The sequence below is a fragment of the Dermacentor albipictus genome, chromosome 4 (assembly GCF_038994185.2).
Source record: "Dermacentor albipictus isolate Rhodes 1998 colony chromosome 4, USDA_Dalb.pri_finalv2, whole genome shotgun sequence".
In the NCBI taxonomy this organism is placed as follows: Eukaryota; Metazoa; Arthropoda; class Arachnida; order Ixodida; family Ixodidae; genus Dermacentor; species Dermacentor albipictus.
In genome coordinates, this window is record NC_091824.1 from 62,608,308 (window position 1) to 62,624,037 (window position 15,730).

The window sequence follows — 15,730 nt, forward strand, 5'->3', positions numbered from 1 at the left end:
GTGAACCTAATTTTCCTTGCATATTGTTTAAGTGAGCCGTGAAGAGGTCGAGGTTTAACTCAAGGTTAATTCGTTTAATCGACACCTAAGGTCTTCTCCAGATATGTCGACTGTTTCAGAGTTTTGCAACAACAGAATGTTCACCTCTTCACGGCTCACTTAAACAGTAATGCAAGCAGCAATTAAGTTCACCATAGAATTGGAATCTTAAGGCCAACTGTCATTCTTGGACAGCCTCGTGCAACATAAAGGGCCAAACCTGTTATTCGAGGTGTTTAGGAAGCTAACTCACACGGGGCACTACCTCAACTACACACTGGTGCACCCTGCTTCGCAAAAGAGGTCTGTTGTCTGCTCTCTCCTTTGTTGGGTGAAAAATCTGTGCACAAAAAAAGACAATTCACTTGAGCACTGGGAATTGATGGCTTGTGGATACCCTGAGTTCTCCATTGACACAGTAGGGTGCCAGCTGGCTTGCGCAGTACCCACCCACCCTGGACCCCCCGAAAGATGGGCTTCAATACCATATGTCCCCTGCATAAGCAAGGCCCTTGCATGCGTTGTGGTCATATGATGTGGAGGCTGTGCACATTCCAAAATTTAAACACGAGCTCATGCATGTGAAAGACCGTACAGAAAAAAACAAGTTCCCAGGCGTACTGTAGGGCCTTTGGTGTGCGAACTGTCAGTATGTCTACATCGAAGAAACCGGTAACTCCAACAAAAGACTTAAACAGCACAGGAACGATGTCCAGAAACGAAACTTTGCATCGAATGCCCTGGCCGAGCACTGCGCAACTACGTCACAATTAGCTAGGAAAAATATCGCTTGATTGTTAAGGAATGAAATCATTTTACGTGTCGTTATCTTGAATCTCTAATCATCCATGTCCATGTATGCCAAGTACCTTAACCGTGTTTTGAGCTGCAGATAAGAACGCTACCTACTCTGCTGCTGGTTTCATTGTGAACAAGGCTCCCGTGCGAAGCCAAAACATAGATATATATTTTAAACCATTTTAGTTGCGTTTGCTTAGTCCTGACATTTCGCATGGCACCCACGACTTCAAATTAATGAGGTTTACTGCATGTACACATGTTTGCAATTACACGCTTACTTAATTTCTCTCGGCATGTCTGCTAGGCTACGGTCAGGGGCACCACATCTCGAAAGATATGCATCAAGTGCATCTGGAAAATTAATCATTTCACTGTTATACGTGTATTGTTACAAACATTACACAAACAAATTTGAAACAATGTCGATGATACTGTCCACAGCTTCCAATTTATGGAGGCTCAATGCCGGCTTCTCAATGACATTGCGGTCGTTCAGAAGGCACCACCAAAGAGCCCCTGTGATGCTCCTATTCTGAGTGCCAGAACTCCCCACACCAGTTTCGCCAGTTCTTTGCAGAACACGGAGTCCTAGCCATGGCACTAGAGCAGGTGCCACTCCTCATCAATGTATACATTTCCTAGGTGTACCTGCAATAAAAGGGCAGAGGTACGTTAAGACTGCTTACGTGTGGGAACGTGAAAGCATCTTTAGTGAACCAGATGGCTGCAATGTGACGTGCACAATATGACACACACAGTAGGCACACCTTAAAGGGACTGACAACCGATTTATAAGGACCTAGTTCTTGACACAACACAAAGCTCACCCTCAGCAGTGTTTACATCCGCAACGGTTACTTCCAAAAGCACATGGATATTGTGGCATCACAGAAGTGTCCTTGTTTCACACCCCAGGTTCTATTCCCACCCAGTCTGCCAAACTTTCTCATTAAAGCAGCTAATTTGCTTTGTTTACAGGAACCTGAGAAATCTGACATCAAGCATTTTTTATGCATTTTTATTGTTTGTGCAATCGGCCATTGGTTTTATGTCACTAAATGCTGGCAGCAAGAAGAAGTATGTCCAGTAGCATTAGTGTAGGGGCTCCACACAAAATTATATGGCTTACCTCTGTTTGAAAGCAATCTTTAAAGAGACTACACAAGCAATACATAACCAGTTTCAGTGAGCCCAAGTTGACTTTCAGCTTTGTGAAGCGTAGAAAGTGGTACAGGTTGTACGGCATGGTGTTGCAGCACAAAGAACTGGAAAAAGAAAGGTTCTAAAGGACAGAAAAAAGGGAAAGACGGCGCCACACTTAACTGTTTATTAGACACGAAACTTGCTACAATATATGCGCACACTCTCGACATCAGGGGAAGAAAAGAGCAAGTGTCAGGTCATCTTGTTTGCGTCAAACCCAACAATTTCTTTCTGCATCATATAACAAAACAGATGTTTGACTAACACACGCTTGACCAGTTATACGAATGTGATATGCCTCTAGCAGTTCCTGCGCAGTTTTATCGCTACTCTTACCTAGGATTCTCACCACAGAAAAACGTGGCTTACAGTACAGCAGCACGGTATACAATACGCAGAAAAAATGGGCGTTCATATGCGCTTTTAAGTTGTTTGCATGTTCCCTCATTCAGTCGTTCACACAACGGCCAGTCTGCCCGATGTAGGTTTTCCTGTAACTTAGCGGTATCTGGGAAACTACAGCAGTGGAACACTTTTCCACGTAGCACTTTGCATGTTTGAATGTACGTCTGCACTGCACACTCTATGATTCGGGGACATAGGCAAGACAGCTTGTTCGAGGAAGAAAACAACAGGTACCTCATACCTGTTCACCGCCTTGAGGCTGTGGCTCACCCTGTGGTAATAAGGTGCCACCTGAGCCTTTCTTTGGGAATCGTGCTTACTTCCCTTACTCCCCTTCGGATTATTGTTACATCTGAGTTCCTGCAGCGAGGTTTCTGCCACTAGGTGATGACCGAATGAGGAAATATGGAATTTAAAAGCTGCTGGACATGATGCTTGAAACTAGACAAAAAAGCTACGTGGAAAAGCGGTCCACTGCTGTGGTTTACCAGACACCGCTAAGTTATGGGAAAACCTGTGTCGGGCAGATTGGCCATTGTGTGAATGAGGGAACAAAAACAATTTAGAAAAGGGTATGACCACCCATCTCTCTGCACACTGCAAATTGTGCTCCTGTAAGCCACGTTTTTCTGAGGTGAGAATCCCAGGTAAGAGTAGAGATAAAACCGCGCGGGAACTACTAGAGGCATATCACATTCGGATCAGTGGTCAAGCATGTGTTAGTCAAACATATGTTTTTATATGATGTGGAAAGGAAATGTTGGGTTTCACACGAACAACATGACCTGTCACTTGTTCTTTTTGCTGCCCCTGATGTCAAGAGTGTGCGCAATATATATGTAGCAAGTTTTGTGCCTAATAAACAGTTGTGAGTGTAGTGCCATCTTTCTTTCCCTTCTTTCTGTCCTTTCGTATCTTTCTTTTTGCAGTTTGTTGCACTACAACAGCATGGCATTTAGCAAAGACCAACTTGCTCAAGAGAAAGTTACTGTGGTGTTGTACGGTTTGTACCAGCCAATCAGAAGAGCTCTCTTAGTATCTGCCTCTGATCACCCTCTAAGCAATTAGTGATAGCCAAAATACAGCTTGTATCTCTACAACTCTTGGCTTGTGCTGTTAGGCTATCATTACATAAACTATAAATGCAGAAGTACATATTAGCATGCTTTATGAAAAGCCAGAGTAGTACTATACTGACTGGATGTGACATAAACGGTAAGAATGTTCTGGCTGGAAACATTTTGAGTTTATCAACACTGACTGACGAGTAACTGAGAAAGTTGGTGCATGTTCATGTTTAACTTTTGCGTACAACACAAGGAACAGAAGAGAGACCACAGGGCACAAAAGCTACCAATTCAATGTTTAAATGTTTATTTTATGGGAAGGAATACAGAAAATATTTACACTGCATGTGCACTTGTACTGCACAAACGTTCTTTTAGAATGAGGACAAATGTTGCATAACAAATAGAATTAGAAAGCACAGAGTGATTGCTATTCTGTGTCATTTAGAGTGTTCCTCTTTTTCACGCAATCATAATGAGAGCGGACTGACACGTCCCAGTATTTAAGTGATATTCCTTACTGTTATTGTTGGCCATTCAGTTACCAGAGGTGAACAAAACAGATGAACAATCTAAATCTGATGCATAGCATCAGTCATGTCAATGCATTGTCATGTGGGACATATGGTGCTCTCCTGGGTGCATGTTGAGGCACCAGCCAGTCTGCCCAATGTACATTTGACCAAATATACAGATGATCAAAGGAATAGACTACACTACTGCTAACGAACACAAGACAAATTTGGTGGTATCTTTAACTAAGCAAGCCTCCCTAGCCTGGGTGCCTTTCTCAATTCGCTTGTAGATTGCTTGCTAGGGATACACATTTGTACACACATACATATGTATACACATGTACAACAGTACACAAGTGAATTGAGAAAGACGAGCAGGCAAACGAGGTTTGCTTGGTTAAAGCAAGTTTGTCTAGTGTGTGCGAGAGGCAGTGTACTGTATTCTTTTCACATGTGGTCAAATGTACACAGGGTAGACTGGCCATAGCTAAATGGGCCAAATGTGTGCCAAAACAATCACCAGTATGCTCGTCCAACTAGGCCGTGCATTGCCGTGATAGGGCCTCAGGCTAAATTAAGATTGTTCATCTGTTTCCACCCACGGTGAAGAATTGACGAGAGAAATCAGTGAGGCATACCACATAAATAAAACGTGAGCCAGCCCTCATTGTCAATGCAAAAAAAGCGTCCTTTCTAGATGACAAGGAACAGAAATTATTCTGCACATATTTACTTTTCTTTTTATGCAAATACTGTTTATTGTGGTTTAATGCCTTTATATCACAACTTACATCTTCCCTCTGAAAGAACTTGTGCACAATATAAGCACATATCCAGTGATATTGTTATTTTTAATCCTTCCATGAAACTAAAGAGACAGTTGTTAGCAGCAGTCATGTTGTATGGTCTCCCTTCCCTCCCTGTGCAAATTCTGTCCTGAAAAGTTACATGAACTGAACGGCAAACTCATAAGGACACTACAAATTTCAACTAGTGAACACAGCTGGTTCCCAGAAAATGCACGAATACGGTGATAGGTATGTGTTGGCATAGTGTAGCACGCTAACTTCGACACTACTGCAATACTTCAGCTGTCACACGACTACAGTGCTTAAGAGACCACAGAAGTGCAAGTGCACAACAAAAAAAGCAGGTGCATCAACCATAAATTTGACTTCAGCAAACACAACATAGGCTGTTTCGTGTGGCTAAAACACTAGCTAATATGTAGAAAGTATATGCACAGGTATACTTAGCTACAGATACTCGCCCATCCAACTTAAAAACTTATTATGAGTTGCTGTGCATATGATGCTTGCTCTAGACACCGGTGGTTACAAAAAAGATACGTTTAGAATGAGATAAAATGCTTTCATCTGCCCAGTAATCGAAGTTTTACTGAGAGCATCATAATTTAGACTTGCTGGTTGAAGATATTCTGACCTCAACAGCACCAAGCAGATTGAATAGAAGAATGCCCACTGTGCTGACCAAATACACAGTGCGAAACAGAACACATGAAAAGGGACCCAAAGTATTAGAAATTATTCATGACAGCTGTTGAATTAGGGCTTGTTGGTTGATTATCACTATTAAAATTACAGAAGTGCCAATCGGAATCTTCTATGTGGTGGAGTTGAAATTAAATTCTTTTGGTGAGCAACAACGAGCAAATGCTACAGCAAAAGCAACCAGACAGTTGAGCACTATGTACGAAATAGTGTTCTTTAATGCTTGGGCATCAATACACGGATCTATCAGCTAACTATGTGATCAATACTGTGTTTACTTAAGGTGAAAAATAATGTAACTGGACATAGACTCTTAACTGCTACAATGCCTATTTGCATGAATGGGCATAACTTGCCAAAATTTTTTTTAATGGGAGAGAAAAAAATCAAGCTTACTAGAAAACACCTCAGTACAGCAGTAACGTCATCAATACTTCCTTTTGGGAAAGTTGGTTCATCTCGGAACATATGGGTAACAGCACAAACAGACCACAAGAAGGCCGACACGTACACGTGCTAACAACTGATTTTATTGGCAAGGATAGCACACCTTGCGTGTCTCAGCACACTTTGTAGGGTGTCTCACATAACTTGAGCCAAGAATTTTTTTAAAAATGAAAGGCACATTGGAAGTGAACTGAACCGAATGCATACTATTCGCAATAGCCTATAGTAACTCCTACAATCCTTTGTTTTCCCCATAACTCACCAATTAATGAAATTTAATTACCCAACTCTTTAATTATTGGCTGAGGACCCCAAGTATGGCACACAGATTTGTAGCGCCTGTTCAGAAACCACCGATCGAGTTGTTTGCTTTACGATACGTCTCACATAGTCATTTCTTCTGAGTTGCAAAGAAAGCCCGCGAAATATGAAACAAGGCATGTGACAGAGTGCTTGCGCAGTGGTATTGTGCTCCTCTCAAGCATGCCTTCGGTGAACAAGGTCGGCTCCCGTCGGATGATGGCGAAAATGCATGCTGCTGGCGGAGCGGTGCCAATGAGATAAAGAATGCCCTGCCACTTTCTCGTCACCAGTCATGATGCAGCCAACCTTGTTCACCGAACACACGCTTGAGAGCAGCACAATACCACTATGCTCTATCACGTGGCCTTCTTAATATTTCATGGGCTTTCTTTGCAACCCGGAAAAAAGGACTACATGAGACATTTAGTAAAGGAAGGAACTCGATCGGTGGTTTCTGAAGGTGCTCTACAAATCTGCGTACCATACTTGGGGTCCTCAGCCAATAACTAAAAGTTCTGTAATTAAACTTATTTAATTAGCAAGTTATGGGGAAAACAAAAAAATTGTCTGAGTTACTGTAGGCTATTGCGAATAATATGGGTTTCGTTCAATTCCCTTCAAACGCGCCTTTCATTTTTAAATTCTTGGCTCACGTTATGCGGGACACCCTGTATATGCCAGAGTGAAGCAAGGGAAATGAAAGGGAAAATCATGTCGAGGGTGACAGCGTGCCAAATTCACAAGCGCAATGAAGCCAACCAAACACAACAAAACGCAAACAATTATTTTTCTTTTCCTTTGCATTCTGAAGCCCCGATAGCCACACCCAGAAGATCAGATTCAGCACTAAAGAGAGCAAGAGAAGGGATGCTAAAGCACCTGCTACCGAAATTTCTAATGTGCAAGGCTTTTAAACTGATGTGCGCAGTCTTGTCACTGCCCTTTCCTAGAATCGTCTCTTTCAACCAGGCCACCCAATCCGTATACTTGCTAACGTGTGCAACTAATATGCATATTTCTCATCTAGTGTTTTTTTTTTTCAGTTTTTGCGGGTGTTCCCCTGAACGGTCATTGATACAGCGAGCAATTTCACGGACAGAAAACATCCCACATGACATGGGGATGCAATACACCACTCCAGTGGAACATTTTACTAACGGCGGTTGGTGGTTCTTCTGGCATTACATATACATTGACACAACTTTCCCAGTTTATTTCGGGCATAGAAACAAATTGGTACACAATGCCTACTTGCTACCTTAAGATTGTGGGAAAGTTTGTGGATGTAAGGGACCACCTCTGTCTTAGGTGCCTTCAGTTGATCCTCAACCATTGTACTTCCACATCCACACTTGAACTTTTCAAGGAGGACTTTTGAAATGGCAGTCAAGACCGAGATGGGGAACCCTGCAGCTAAAAGACAGCTTACCTGATTATGAAAGCTCAGCTTAATCTGATGTGGGCACAATTTTTGGAGAGCCTATTCCTTACACAACGCCTGTATACTTCTCTTAATTGTCTTGGAGTGCGCCGAGTGAAAGGGCAGCAATTCCTTAGCCCGTGGGTTGGAGGCCCAGCCAACATGTCCATCACTGAACGTGATTTTTAGGTATAAAACCTAAAATTGAAAGGTCCGGGAGTTCAAGGATGAAAGGCAACTCACGTCCATGTTTGCTAAATACAGATAACACTTTGCCTACTGTAGAGGGGTAGGTGAAGGTGGGCTGCTGTTTATGAAAGCACCAAATAAGTGTCAACATGCCTAAAATTTTTTAAAACTGGCCCCCCATTAAACACTTGTTCCAGTGTGTTGTCCACCTTGACCTGAAAGATGTCACGAAGAATAGGGGCTACGCAAGACCCTATGCAGTTGCCATCGCACTGCAAAAACAGCTGCTTGTCAAATACAATAAAAGTCGAGTTCAAATAAAACTGAATAAAGATAGAAAATTATGAACGGCCAAACCAACGGTGTTCTGGAAGGATACGTCGCCGTTATCTTCTATGCACTCTTTGTCACATGCTGGCAGTTGATTCTGTGGAACAGAATAAAAGAACTCCTGCACGTCTTCCGAAAAACCGAAACCAACATGATCATTTCCCTCTAAAAACCGTACTACTGCGACTGATTTCTTTAAAAGTAATGGGTCGTTTAAAGCTAGCGCATTGAGCTTCTTTAACAAAAACTGGCTAACGCACTTCTGCCACGATCCCTGTTCACTAACAATAATGCTAAACGGAACTTTGGGCTTATGTGTCTTGGCTCTGAAAATCCCTCTCGAACTGTTCACTCTGCTGTTAGATATGTCCCTGGCAAACTTTCCAAGGTATAATTGCTTACAAAACTCAACGAACTTAATTTTTCCTCGCACTTAACTTTTCTCTCCAGGGACACAGTTCTTATTAGCCGCTACCAAAAATTGTTTATTGTAAATTCCTTTGGGTAACGTATGTGATTCCGTCTGGTCCTGGTGCCGACGTTACCCATCTTGGCATCGAATCATGATGTCTTCTTCTATCTTATTATAGTATGATGTGGGAGACAGGAAATGTTCCAGATTCTTGGAAATGCAGTCGCGTTGTAGGCCTGCTTAAACCGGGGAAATATCCTAACGAGCTCTCCTCCTACAGACCGATCGCCTTAGCCAGTTGCGTCTTAGCCAATGTCAGCATCACGGGGGACGTCCATATACCAGAGAAGATTATGCAACATCTGCAGAAAGGATCCAAATTTGGGGTCTAAGATGATGTTCCTGTGCATGATATCACTGCAATGAATCGAAAAGTGGCCACTCAGGAAAAGATGATAATCGGGACAGCTGCCTTCTTGAAGGTACTGTCTGCCTGCGAAATTTGCTCCGGAAACCCCGGACTAGTACCGTACTAGATTGTTGAATGACATCTCTTTCTTTAAGAGTAACAACCTGATGCTTATGCATGCTGACAAACAGGGTGGGTTCATTGTTTTACCCAAGGAAATTTACAATGAAAAAGGTTTGGTAGCGGCTAATAAGAACTTTGACCCCGGAGAGAAAAGTGAAGTGCAAGTAAAAACCAAGTTCGTTGAGTTTTGTAAGCAATTAGACCTCAAAACGTTTGCCAGGGACATATCTAACAGCAGAGGGAACAGTTTGAGGGGGTTTTTCACAGCCAAGACACATAAGCCCGAAGTTCCGTTTAGCACTATTGTTAGTGAAGTGGGATCGTGGCAGAAGTGTGTTTGCCAGTTTTTGCTAAGAAGCTCAAGACGCTAGCTTTGAACGACCCATTTCTTCTAAAGCAATCAGTCACAGTAGTAGATTTTAGAGGGAAATGATTATGTTGGTTTCGGTTTTTCAGCAGACGTGCAGGACTTCTTTCATTCTGTTCCGCAGGATCAACTGCTAGCGTGTGTCAAAGACTGCATTGAAAATGGCGACGTATCCTTCCAGAACACTGTCGGTTTGTCTGTTCATAACTTTCTATCATTATTGCAGTTTCATTTGAACTCTACTTCTATTGTGGTAATAGTTCTGCAGAAACCCGCAAGGTGGAGATAAGTAATTAATAATGGGAAAATTAGAAATTAGACATCCACCCAATCAGTAGGATAGCAGATGTCAATCGTAGAAATTAATTGCTACGATTGACATCTGCTACCCTACCACCTGCTAGCCACCTGGTTAGCTCAGCTGGTAGAGTGGCTGCCCTGAAAAGACAGTGGTCCTGGGTTCGAGTCCCGGACTAGGACGAATTTTTCTTCAACTGCGAGGCTTTTCTTTAAGGAACCTGCATGGGTTTCCTTTGTAGCAATAGCTACGATTTCGTGGATACCTCATTTTCCCTAAATTAACTACATTTATTGTATTTGACGAGTAGTCATTTCTGCAGCGTGATGGCACCTGCATAGGCTCGTGTGTAGCCCCTATTCTTTCTGACATTTTTCTGGCCAAGATGGAAAATGCACTGTAACAGATGTTTAATGGATGCCGGTTTTAAAATTTTTTAGGTATATTGAGAATGTTTTAGTGCTTTTAAAAAAGCAGCCTACCTTCCCCTACCCTCTACATTAGGCAAAATATTTTCTATCTTTAGCAAACATGGACATTGGTTGCGTTTCACCCATGAACTCCTCTACCTTTCAAGTTTACAGTTTTTAGACCTAGAAATCAGGTTCTGTGATGGACATGTTTGCTGGGGCTACTACCGACGAGCTAAGGAGTTGCTGCCCTTTGACTCGGCCCACTCCAAGACAATTAAGAGAGGTATAGCGGTGTTGTGTATGGCATCAGCTCTCCAAAAATTGTGCCCACATGAGATTAAGACCACGTTTAATAATCAGGCAAGCCGCCTTTGGCTGCAGGTTCCCCGTCTTGGTCTTGACTGCCGTTTCTGAAATCCTACTTCCAAAATTCAAGTGAGGATCAGGAAGTACAATGGCTGAGGATCAATGGAAGGCATGTAAGACAGAGGTGGTCCCTTACATCCATAAATTTTCCCACAATCTTAAGAAGGTGGCAAGTAGGCACGGTGTGCCAATTTGCTTCTCTGCCCCAATTAAGCTGGGAAAGTTGTGGCCACATATCTGTAACGCCAGAAAACGTGGATGCCAGAAGAACCACCAACCGCCGTTAGTAATATGTTCCACTGGAGTGGTGTATTGCATCCCCATGTCATGTGGGATGGTTTACGTCGGCGAAACTGGTTGCTGCGTCAATGACCGTTTAGGGGAACACGCTCAAAAAGTGAAAAAAAGAAACAACTAGATGATAAATATGCACATTTAGTTGCGAATGTCAGCAAGTATACGGATTGGGTGGCCTGGTTGAAAGAGACGATTCTAGGAAAGGGCAGTGACAAGACCGCACGCATCAGTTTAGAAGCCTACCACATTAGAAAATTTGGTAGCAGGTGCTTTAGCACCCCTTCTCTTGCTCTCTTTGATGCTGAATTTGATCTTCTGCATGTGGCTACCGGGGCTTCAGACGGCAAAGAAAAATAATTGTTTGCATATTGTCGCGCTTGGTTGGCTGTATTCTGCTTGCGTGGTTAGCGCGCTATCACCCTTGACATGTTTTCCCCTTCATTTCCTTTGCTTCACTGGCATATATAAGGTTGCTATCCTTGCCAATAAAACCAGTTGTTTGCCAGCACTGTGTGTATGTGTCCCCCTTCTTGTGATCATGTTTGTGCTGTTACCCATATGTTAGAGCAGTAACTGCAGCACAGTGAATAATGACCTTCATGTATCATTTCAAAAAGTTCAGGCTCATCAAATGTGTATTTGCCAGTGGCAGTTATTCTGGGAACAAGAGATAAATAATTGCAAATATGAATGTTAAACAATGGTAAGCACACCATGTGCTTAGACATGCAACATAGTTGGCCCACTACACTTTGAATTGTTATGTGCACAGAAACTGCACAAGCGTGTAGAATAAACAGAAAAGAAGATGGAAATAAAAGCTGCAGCATAGGAAACAGTTTCAAAACAATAAAGCCAAAATAAAAAGTGAGAAATACACTGTGTACTAAGCAAAAATAACTTTTAGGCTTTTAGCGCACAAAAAGGGACGAGAGACAGAGGTACGACACAGACACAGCACTAACTTCCAGCAATTGTTTCATTCTATAAAGTGGTACACATATTTATGGGTAACAGACAACAGTATAAGCATGCGCATATGCACTGGTTTCTAAACAAATGAGACAGCAACGAGACGTGTAATGGAAAGTTAAGATGATATCGAAGATGAAAAAGCGACCATGCATAGCCAAAAAAATTCTGTAATTGCAAGATTAAAATGCCATCTCCATCAAGCCACCCTCTGTGACACGTTCAAAAAATCTAATTCTTTTTTTGAAAGATCGAATGAAGGTGTGCTAACACGAGCATTCCCCAAACTAGCGATCTTCGCCACTTCAATAATCTGTGTTAGCACGCCCCTTCAATTGATCTTTCAAAAAAAGAATTAGATTTTTCAAACGTCACAGAGGGTGGCTTGACGGAGATGGCATTTTAATCTTGCAATTACAAAAAATTTTTTGGCTATGCATGGTCGCTTTATCATCTTCGATATCATCTTAACTTTCCATTACACATGTCTCGTTGCTGTCTCATTTGATTAGAAACCAGTACATATGCGCATGCGTACGCTGTTGTCTGTTACCTATATATGTGTACCGCTTCGTAGAATAAAACAATTGCTGGAAGTTAGCGCTGTGTCCGCGTCGTACCTCTGTCTCTCACCCCTTTTTGTGCGCCAAAAATCTAAAAGTTATGAAATACCAACATGCCCAAACCTACGCTCTTTCAAAAATAATAAAGGGAAAATCGGACAGAATTTGTCAGCTGTTGACAAATTTGACTTCGCCCTACCATTTGCTAGCCGCCTGGTTAGCTTAGATGGTAGAGCGGCTGCCCCTGAAAGGCAGTGGTCCCAGGTTCAAGTCCCGGACCATGACGAATTTTTCTTGAACTTCGAGGCTTTTCTTTCGAGGAACCCGTACAGGTTTTTTTTTTTTGTAGCAATTGCAACGAATGGGTGGATGTCTGATTTTCCCTTTGTTAATTACTTCTCTCCACCTTGCTGGTTGCCGCACAAACTATTCTGTCAAACAAAAATGAAATTTGAATTGCATCCAAGCAATTGATGCAAGAAAGAATACTTAAAATCAGGACATGTTAGATTTAGTTTCATGTAGAAAACAATATGTGCATAACAGCTATGAAAACAAATAAACAGCAAGTTGCAAAAATACTTAGCCTACTTAGTAAGCTGTGTTGAGTAATATGTTGATAAACTTATTCACGAAGGATACCGAGGTCCTACTCTTTGGAACACATACACATCATACATACCTGAACCAAGCAATCAGATTACACACTGCGCTATGGCAGTCATCCAAGGTTTCTCTGCATTTCTGCTGGCTCCTCCATTATGTGAACACTGGTGTGGGTTACGGCCTCGCCACTACAAAATAAGTTCGGAAAGTTCACAGTTAACTTATAGCAGTGGCACACTAACGCTGTCACAGTGTGAACACATGCAAGGAGCATCTAAAAATAGTCACTAAAATAATGTTTGCAATAATGAAGGGTGGCAACAGAGGGACCCCTTCATCGCCGTAAAATTTTTAACACACACAGAGCAGCAACACATTACAAAGAAATCTTTGTTTACATACCAATTCAATTTTTTTATGACTTAGTTTAAGCAACTGTCTCGTGTCATGTTTAGTTACGCATACGTTATGTCAACACATCTTGTCTTAAAAAATTTTAGTAAGCTGTACCAGTTGCAAGCTTTGACTGCTTACGTTTTTTTTTTTTTTTAAACTGCTCGTAAATTCAGAACCGCGTAAGCAGAGATTATTTACAACGTAGAAGCATTTATACGCGAGGAAACGTCATTGCAGTTAGAATCTGTTAAAATGCAGATGAGCGTTGTTATGCAACTTAAGCAGAAAAGCGGGAGCTCACGCACAGGCGCACATGATGAACACGATTATTTCCGAACGTAATACTTCTCAACGGAAGAAAACGCTTATAATTATTTTAAACTTCGCATTAGGACTATAATAAACTTGCCTAGCTAAATACTGACAACCAGCGCTCAGCGAGCATCAGCACGGGTTCCACTGTTGCCGTGGCAGTTCTATTGGTTCTATTTTACGCTCGTGCACTCTGTGCACACACGAGAAGCACGCACAATACACGTGTAGTTAGCAAGCACGATTACTTACCTTTTGAATGGTACGACGCGGTCGAAAAGCGCTCTCCAAGTTGCCGGTGCTGCGTCGACACCCAGCCTACACGCCGTTACGTAGTGGACGAGCTGAGGCACGCTAATAATACACATAATTTCTTTGCGACGTCCAGCGAACTTCCCACAACCAGACACAAAAGAGAACGCACTCCAGGGCATGAAAATCGTTGGTCCCCATTTGCCTGGCACGGCCTGCATATGGCGAGTCTTCAGAGAGACACAAGCTATCTTCTGGCACTTCTGTGTTCGCGAACTAAGTCACATTTCATTACACCAAACACAAAACCACACGATTAGACAAAACCCGCCACAACAGCTCGCCCAACCGAACGGCGACCGGCAGTTGCAAAATAGAGAGCAGTGTAGACGAATGAATGCTATGAGCGTCTCCTTTGAAACAGGGTGGTGGGTTGCGCCACCAACCGATCGCATGGGGCGAGCGTCATTTGTAGACCTGTGCGGTCGTGTGGCCCCCGTGATGCCTTAATATTAACCAGTACGCACTCATTGTGTGCCGTATTGCGCCCAACTACGTATAGTTGCGAGACAAAAAAAAAAAACATTGAAGCGTCTATATTGCACGCTATACTTCATTCACTGTAGAAAAAAAATTTTATGGCGTATTTTTGATTTTGAACAACTTCTGCCGTATGCAGCCAGCAAAAGTATGGCCTCCGAGATCCGCACTGCAAGTCAGCTGTATTGAAGTGTTTTCATGACGTTATGAATTCCTGCCCGTGCTACGTGCGTTGTCACTTCGTTTTAAATAACTTTCTGCTGTCGTCAACATCAACTGTAGCCTCAGGAATTGTTGACACGGTATCAGATGTACGCTTGTGCAGCGTGCGATGTTTCCGTGTGTGTTCTAACTGTTTCAGTCGGAAAGCATCAAATCTACCAGGGTTCATCACTCGTGTAGCGCAGGTTACACCGGTGACGTCCGCATTTGCTTTCGTGCCGGTGTGTTAAATGTGCGCGGGGTGCGCGCCTGTCGCCCCTGCCTTCTGTGTTTATCGTGCGACTCACGAACATTCCTCAGAAAAAAAACACACATCTCTGCAGCGTACATGTGTCCTACGTAGCGTGTGCTAGAAATGTGCGGTGGTGTACGATGTTTTTGCAGCCAAGTGGCTGCAGTGCATTCCAGCGAATAAACGCGATTACGTACTGTTTCCTCGTTATCTTTGTGATTTACCTGCATCTGCGATAGTACCCACGAGGCGTTTGCATGACCTTGCATTGTGATTGTGGAATTTTGTGTTTTGTTTGCTTTCTTTAATGAGTGGCCTTTTATAGACGTTCTTGCTTGATAATTAAAAAAAAGAAATATCTGTAATGGGGCTGAAATAATCCGGCTTTTTATTCCTTGAAAATTGGCGTGAGTGGTAATTTTACAAGATAATAGCAATCCAGCTCTGGACATCGAGCTGTAAAGCAATATATCTAAACTTGTTACAGTATGTGAATCTTGCTATGATGTGTCAATATCTCTAGCATGTTCTCAGTGCTGAGGGCTGTGCACTATGGTAAAGGCAAATGTAATTGTCTACTCATCTGAAGTAGTATATATGATTTCTTCATATCATTTGTTCCAACTACAAAAATTTTATGGGTGCATTGTTCACTTCTAGAGTTAAAAAGACACCATGAGATATTACTCAACAGTATGCGTTACAATCTTTCGACATGAA

The 15,730-nt window shown here is 42.4% G+C and overlaps 1 long non-coding RNA gene and 1 other non-coding gene across 2 annotated transcripts; one reads left to right on the forward strand and one right to left on the reverse strand.

Annotated features, from left to right (window-relative positions):
* Nucleotides 1-483: 483 nt before the first annotated feature.
* Nucleotides 484-14,251, reverse strand: LOC139059651 (uncharacterized). Its single transcript, XR_011514276.1, has 3 exons — nucleotides 14,017-14,251; nucleotides 13,133-13,244; nucleotides 484-1,488 (listed from the first exon to the last, which is right to left on the reverse strand). It is a non-coding gene; the product is annotated as an uncharacterized lncRNA (long non-coding RNA).
* Nucleotides 9,948-10,021, forward strand: TRNAF-GAA (transfer RNA phenylalanine (anticodon GAA)). The gene has a single exon. It is a non-coding gene; the product is annotated as a tRNA-Phe (tRNA).
* Nucleotides 14,252-15,730: the final 1,479 nt, after the last annotated feature.